At 46.8% G+C, this 7,755-nt stretch overlaps 1 non-coding gene across 1 annotated transcript; it reads left to right on the top strand.

Annotated features, from left to right (window-relative positions):
- Positions 1–4,148: 4,148 nt before the first annotated feature.
- On the top strand, positions 4,149–4,222 carry TRNAT-AGU (transfer RNA threonine (anticodon AGU)). The gene has a single exon. It is a non-coding gene; the product is annotated as a tRNA-Thr (tRNA).
- Positions 4,223–7,755: the final 3,533 nt, after the last annotated feature.

Below are 7,755 nucleotides of genomic sequence, written 5' to 3'. Positions count from 1 at the left end.
CGGCGTTGTCATGAGGTTGTTCCGATGAGGGTACAGCCAGCGGAGGGACCTCGTTCGAGACCACGGCCGCGTCCCCAGGCTGTTCAGACGGAGATGCAAGAGGTGGCAAGTCCTGGCCCGAGACGGCGGCAGCGTCCTTAGGTTGTTCCAATGAGGACGAAGCTGGCGGGAAGGAGTTCGAACCCGCGGGAATGTCCTCAGGTTTTGGCGACGGCGGCGCATCAGGCGGGGCTGAGGTGTACTTGGAGAGGGCCGCGACGTCGCCGCGTACGCCTCCGCTATCTTGGGCGGCGTCGCTCTTGCTGACCCTCCGGCCCGCATCGTCAGCGGGCGCTGAAGACCGCCGTCTCCCGCCGCCCTCTGATATGGAAGACTTGTGGCTACGGCTCCTGCGAGAAACCTTCGAGCGATCCTTGGGTGGCTTCTGCGTCGACATGGCCGGCCGTTGCGCTTGATAATCTTCTTCTTCTTGTTCTTCAAGCCACGTACGCGCGAGCGCACGAGTTTGGGGTCGCGTGGCTGGAACGGATGATGATGATGGAAAGATTTTACATAAACAAAAACGGGCGGTTGTCCACCTCTTCCGAGAGTGCATTGTACCTTGCAGCCGTTCTTGCCCTTTCGGTCAGCTCCTCCTGAACTGCCGAGTAAAAAATAAATTGGTAAGTTGGTTTTTGAGTAAAGGAAAATGGCGCAGTATCTGTCTCACACATCTCGGCGGACACCTGAACCACGCCGTAAGGGAAGGGAGGAAGGTGGGAGTGAAAGAAGTAAGAGAGAAAGAGGTGCCGTAGTGGAGGTCTCCGGAATAATTTCGACCACCTAGGGATCTTTAACGTGCACTGACATCGCACAGCACACGGGCGCCTCTTGCGTTTCGCCTCCATCGAAATGTGGCCGCCGCGGTCGAGCTCGACAGCATTTCCTCCTACCGCTCAATCACCGTACTTTTGTTCTTTCTATTTCTGTGTTGTTTTGGCAGGCACAGTATTTTGCAATGCAGCGCATGGTGTTGAATGCAACACGCCACAGACATGTACACAAACCAGAAAAAACGATGGAAGAAAATTGAATGCGGTGATCATCATAAGCGATAAGATTCGATTAGAGGAAAATATATTCGGGCCCTTCAGATGGTTTTAAACTGTCGCGTACTTTTTTTTCTTTTTACCGCGTTTCTCCTGGTTCATTGTGTTCATATGCGCCATGTGTGGAAATGGAAAAAAAAAACATATTCCCACAACTGACGTCACAAATAGTGAAATAGATGAAAAATAACTAAGATGAATGCATATTACATTCAGGAAACCCTAATTTTATGGTGAAACTTAAACTTAACGGGGATTCACAGTGGCGAGTCGCGGAGGTCGAGCGGCAGCTTTAAATCGCTTTGTTGTGCTCGCTCCCCGCTTTCCTTGTGCTTCGGAAACCCTAACTAATTGACCGATGATGATAATGATGATGAATACAATGAGATTAGCTCTCCTGGTGTTTCCTCATAGTAATAATAATAGGCAGGATCGAAGTAATATTGAAGGGCTATTGTTTGGTCACTATCGGTGTCTCCAACACTAAGAAAACGTGCTTAATTGCTGTCGGCCTTTTTCTTTAGTTTTTCACTTTTCTTTCATTATTTGGCTCTGTACCGTCTCTCCGAGCATTCAAATATTCTTCTAGCTCTGTCTGCGATTGAAGTGAGAGTCAGAAAAAGGCAGTCAGCAATTAAGCACGTTTTCTTAGTGTTGGAGACACCGATGGTGACCAACAATAGTCCTTCAATATTACTTCGCTCCTGCCTATTATTATAACTATAAGCAAAAGCCAGGAGAGCTCACCTTATTGAAGTGAGAGTCTTGAGGTCGGACATAGCGGTTTTTAGAAGGTAAATCGTGTTTGTATTAAGAAATGCATGCACATATATCGTAAATTACTTCCAAACTTATAGTTGCATCGCTAGCATTCTTCTTTGAGCTCGTATTAACATAATTACACTAGTTTTCTTTTTATTCTGTTCATCTCACCTTCCATCTGCATTCGACGGGCTTAACGGTGGCCGTGGGCATTTCACTCTTCGTTCTCTCTACCACCCGTGTCAGCAAGAAGCAAAAGTGTGCACCAAAAAGACGACGGTAAACGAAACTCGCAGATTCCTCAAAAGCGTGAACGCTTCCCGAGGATTGCAAAAGAGGCCGACAGCCATCATTGCGTCACGCTGTAGAGACCTGGCGAGCGCAGTGTCCTTGGCTCAACGTAACTCGGCAGGGTCCGGTGCCAGTGTGCACAGAACATTAATTAGGTGCGGCAAGTCGAACTAAATCCGAGAGATGCTCCGGAAGAGCTCACCGTTGGGCATTACCGTGAGGCGCCGTGGCTTAGATAATAAAGAGAAAAAAAATTACCGACGATTACGTTACTTCCTAATGCGAAATTTGAGCGCAGCAAATAAGCTGTTTCACCTTTTCGATAGATTGAGGCAAAAAATCGAGCAACACATGTATGCGCTATCACAGAATTTTTTTTTTATTTTTCACACGTATTCCTTTAACAAAGACTCCACTAACAGTTCTTGACAGTCATGAAGGAAGCTTTGTGGTCGGAGAAATAGACTGATATATGTTCGACTTGGTACACCAATGCTTGATTCTCAAAGACGAGATCTACACAAGTGCCTCGCGAGGTTGTCACAGCCGTGGGACGCGTTACGAGCGAGAGGAACGGGATGTTCTCCCGCATAAGTGTTAGGAAATTGCTGTTTGTCTTTATGTCAACATTAAAGTCCCCCACTACTAACATCGGTGTGGATCGATGGACGGTTAATGCGAGTTGCAGGAAGTGCACGACGTCTTTCGTGAGTGCGGTAGGGGCGAAGTAGGCAGCTACTACCAGCAAGCCGTTGGGCAACTTTGCGGCGCACAGTTCGCCAACTTCATGTGACGTGCCAAACATTTCGACTGGTATTGCAGAGAGACCTGTGCGCAAGTAGATAGCGACTCCCGCCGCTCTGTTGTGGTCTCTGCGAGCACCACAGCAGTATAGGAAATCTATGATTTCGAGAGGCTCTTCGGGATCCATCCAGGTTTCAGCAAAGCAAAGTACAGAGGAATGGCGCAGAATGTGATCGTGGTGTACGTCCTTGGCATGTGCGGCAAGGGAGCGTACGTTAAGAATGTGGTTGTGAATGATGAATCAAGCGCTCCCAGCGAATGACGCGTCCATTGGCTGTCTGCGTGTGTTACTGATGTGTGGTTAACATGTTAAGCTTCGCCTGTAAGAGTGGAAAGCGACAGCGTCTTGCAACGCTGCCAGGGAGTCCACAGAACGCCATCGCCAATTCGGCTGTACGCCTTGCTGGACGGTAAATTTATTTTTTGAGGAAAGGAAATGTATCTCTCTCCCATATCTGGGTGGACACCTGCACCTCGCCGTAAGGGAAAGGGGGAAGATGGGAGTGAACGAAGACGCCGTATTAGCTAGACGCGCCTTTGTTCATTTCAAACCATTCAGCTGGCATTACGGAGTGGCTAGCGTGCTCGTATCGCACTCCGGAGACCCTGGTTCGATTCCCCAACTCGACCAATTTCGTTCTCGGTTTTATTGATTTATGCGGTCTAACTAGAAAGGTTAATTAGGCTATTTCATATTTATATTATTGTATTTCTATCCATCGTGTTCTGTCATTAACCTGTCAATTGTTGGAACTGTCTAGGATGTTCGACACAACGTATATGAAACGAGCAACGTCTTACTGAGTGGGGAAGTGCGTGGTGGTGGAGGGAACGCGGCTTCGTACTTATCTTTTTTTTTTCAGCAGCGTCTCCTTCTGCGGACGCTGTTGTCGCTGCGGCGCGCGTCTTTCTTTTCTTTTCTTCTGACCTCTTCATTCTCCTCTATATTAATTAGGCTAATTGATTAATTAAGCAATTAACTAAACTCAGTCCAACTTAGTTGCAGCATCACTATACGATCCCTTTGATTGGTTGCATGGTTACTAGCCAAAGTACAATTGGCCCCATTTGAAATTCGCGCACAGTGACGTCACGAGCATTTCGACCAATTGAAAAGCGCGACATTGGGGGCGGAGCTGGTTACGAGGCCGACGACGACGCGAAACCCAGGAACGGACGCCAAAGAGCTGCGCTCTAAAAAAAAGCGCCGTGGCTTAGTTGGGTAAAGCGCCTGTCTAGTAAACAGGAGATCGTGAGTTCGAATCTCACCGGTGCCTTCCCGTTGTTTTTTATAATGCTGTGCCATTATGTACCGTACTGAGCATACATACCGTGTCATAACACCGTAGTGTGCCGTACCATGCTGCATCATGCCGTACCAACCATGCCCTACCATACCACACCGTAACAACTTGCAACCAGAGCAGACCTACTTAACCACACTTCTGTGGGATCGAAATTCATTTTTTTGCATGTCCATTCACCTTGTTTCATACCCCGCGACAGCAGGCATGTCAGCGAGAGAGTCGGTGAAGTATTCTACGGTAAGGAATAGTACGGCATAATATATGGTACGGTATGGTATGTTTGGCTTGGTATGGTAAGTTACGGCGTGATATAGGGTGGTATGGTAGGGCATGTTGGTACGGCATGATGCAGCACGGTACGGCACACTATGGTGTTATGACACGGTATGTTCGGTACGGTACGGAATGGCACAGCATTATATGGTACGGTAAGGAATGGTATGTCCGGTAATGTACGACGCAGTATTGTATTGTATGGTATGGTATGGTATGGTATGGTATGGTATGGTACGATACTGTATGGTACGACATGGTTGATACGGCCTGATACGGCACAGTGTAGTAAACTGGGGTGTCACACTATGCCATATTCGGTATGGTACTTCATGGCAGATGTTATGGAATGAAACAAATATGGTTAATACGGAATGGCATTGTGTGGTATAATATTACGCGGTATGGTATGATATTGGCGTAGCATGGCCTAGTATGGTGTCCTAGATAGCACAGGCGGTATGGCAGGCGGTATGGTTCGATGCGGTGCGGTATGGCATGAAGTGTATGATACGGGAGCTCGTGGTAGAGTATGGGGTAGCATGGTATGGTATATCGCGGCACGATATAGTGTGTTATGCTATAGCGTGGTACGATATTATAGTTCGGTACATGTTATGGCAGGGTACGGTACGGTGTAGTATTTATGGCACGGCAAAGCATGGCTTGATATGGTATGGTATTATAGCACATGGTATAGTATGGTAAGGTGTTCTTTCATCATGCCATAACATACCTTACCATACAATACCATGCGCTATCATACCATACCATATGGTAAGATGTGGCATAGTACGGCATGCTGAAGTATGAAATGGCATGACGTGGTAAGGTACGGTACGGTATGGTACGGTATGGTATGGTATGGCATGGGAAGTTTAACGTCCCGAAGCTGCACTTAAGTCGCCCACTCAAATCTCGTAGTGATAAGACGTCCGACGCTCTTGACCGCGCTCTACTACTGATTACTCCAAACTACACAGATAGCACGACTACACCGTCGCTAGCAGTCTCGGGTTCGATCCTGGCCGCGGTGGTCGCATTTCGATAGAGGCCCGTGTACTGTGCGATGTCAGTGCACGCTAAAGAACCCCAGGTGGCTCAGGGCCCTCCACTACGGCGTCCCTCATAGCCCGAGTCACTTTGGGACATTAAACCTCATATACTCTAAACCGCTAGCAGTTTCAAACACCGCAGAAGCGGTATCACGCCATTTGTATTTTCCCAGGGCGACCCAGCATACTGGAAAAAATATAGCGCACTCGGGACAACAGACAAGGAAGACTGAACAACACAAACGCATCCTGTCTGTTGTCCTGAGTGTGCTATATATTTTTCCATGATGCTATACCAACTATCTCAAATGTCGATTTTACTTCGACCTAGCATATGACAGATAATTTTCATGATATGGCGAACAGAAAGTGATTCGGTCGCAAGCTGACAGTGATTAAGAAAAGACAAAGCATTGAAATATACACATATTTGAAGCAACACACTGCGCTTATTGCACGCATAGCCTGTTGTGATATCCAGAGCTGCAATTCAGTGCACCGCCAAATTGTCGTTAAAGAAAATAAAAATAACAATTAGGATGGAATCCTACTTCTGCTGCATCACAATCAATTACTCGAAACCAAGAAGAAAATAACAAGCATCAGGCACGGGTGAGATTCGAATTCACGATCTCCTGTTTACAAGACAGGCGCTTTGACCAACTAAGCCATGGCGCCGTCGTTGTATCCAGGAAAGTTCCATTGATTTCAAGCATAAATCGTTTATCAATAGATTTCCCTGACCTAATTTATATTTAGCACACACTGTCGTCTCTTTCCGAGTTACTTGGCGCAAAGGGCACTCCGCGCTCGAAGTGCGGCCGCGGCGGTCGAAATTTCATCCCGCGACCTCGGAATTAGCGACCTGAAGCAATATACACCCACTGAGTCACCACGGCCGGTGCAACTAGGTGACACGCTGAAAATTTTGAACCATACATTACAAGATGCGGAGGAGTTCCGAGTTCTTGTTTTAGACATTCTACAGAGTCACCACGGCAGGTGACACTAAGTGTCACGATCGAAATTTCAAACTATGTATTACAAGATGTGGACGAGCTGAGAGTTCTTGTGCTTGACATTCACAAGTGTGAGAAAGAAACCCAGTGGCTCCACAGAGCAAAGAAAGTAGCAGTGACATCACTACACCTTATCTAATCCAAATCATATAGGGGAGGAGGACTCCTGACGGAGATAGCCAGACATCTTACGTTCTTTTCAATTTAAAGAAACTACTTTTTATTTTGTCGCGTAGAACGTAAAGCCTGACAATGCTATTTGTGCACTTGGCTGACTTGAGGAAACCGTGCACCTGAAGTCCATTAGACTCCTTTAATCTGAGCTTCAAAATAAGTTACGCACTGTAGATTAATTATTATTTCTTGCTTACTGGAGCATATATGCAAACAACTTTCTAAGTATATTATTTGTAAGCCCAGCAGTAGAAACTTACAAGGAAAGGATGATGTTTTGTGCGTGACTACACTTGATGATTCCAGCAGCACTGGCGCTCTTATGCAGTGTGTGTGTGTGCATGTGATCGTTAACGTTCCCGCAATGGTTAGCAAAAAATGTTAGCCTGTTGGGCTTCTAACGCGCGCGGTACTGAAAATGTGCCTTGCTTCATCCTGGAATAGCTGGCACACACACGTGACAAAAGCTGTTCGGGCATTGACCCAAATGTTAAAAAAGAAAAGAAAAAATTGACACAGTCCAGGGTTGCGAAAGCCAGCTAAAATTTTTTTCGGAACCCCGGAGGGGAGATCTTCATGGGATGCCTTGAATCATTTCTTGCGCTTTACAAAAGCAAGGTTTTCATAGAAACACTATGTGAACTAGTCATTGGTTGACAATGGCTCCAGGGCACCGGTTAGCCGAGTGCTCAGGGAAAGGTGAAAACACCCAGCGCTTGTTCTGACATTCTTGTCGTCTTTCTTGGTAGTATACAACAATGCGTTGTTCGCAGGGCCCACAACTGGTGAGGTCATCATATCTGGCATCCCTACCCGATTCGCTAAGCCTGCATAGAACTGCACTTAAAAACCAGAAAAAAAGCTGAGTCACCAGGAATACCTTCGGAAGCACTCACGAAGACGCGCTTTCATTGCGTACTGGAAAAAAAAACGCTCAAAAGACCCTTGTCGCAAAGAAGCAAATTCGATATAAGAGCAATAA

Source organism: Amblyomma mixtum, chromosome 8 (assembly GCF_055824585.1).
Source record: "Amblyomma mixtum isolate Tamu chromosome 8, ASM5582458v1, whole genome shotgun sequence".
NCBI lineage: Eukaryota > Metazoa > Arthropoda > Arachnida > Ixodida > Ixodidae > Amblyomma > Amblyomma mixtum.
Note: the sequence above shows the minus strand (reverse complement) of the source record. Positions and strands in the feature narration are given on the sequence as shown.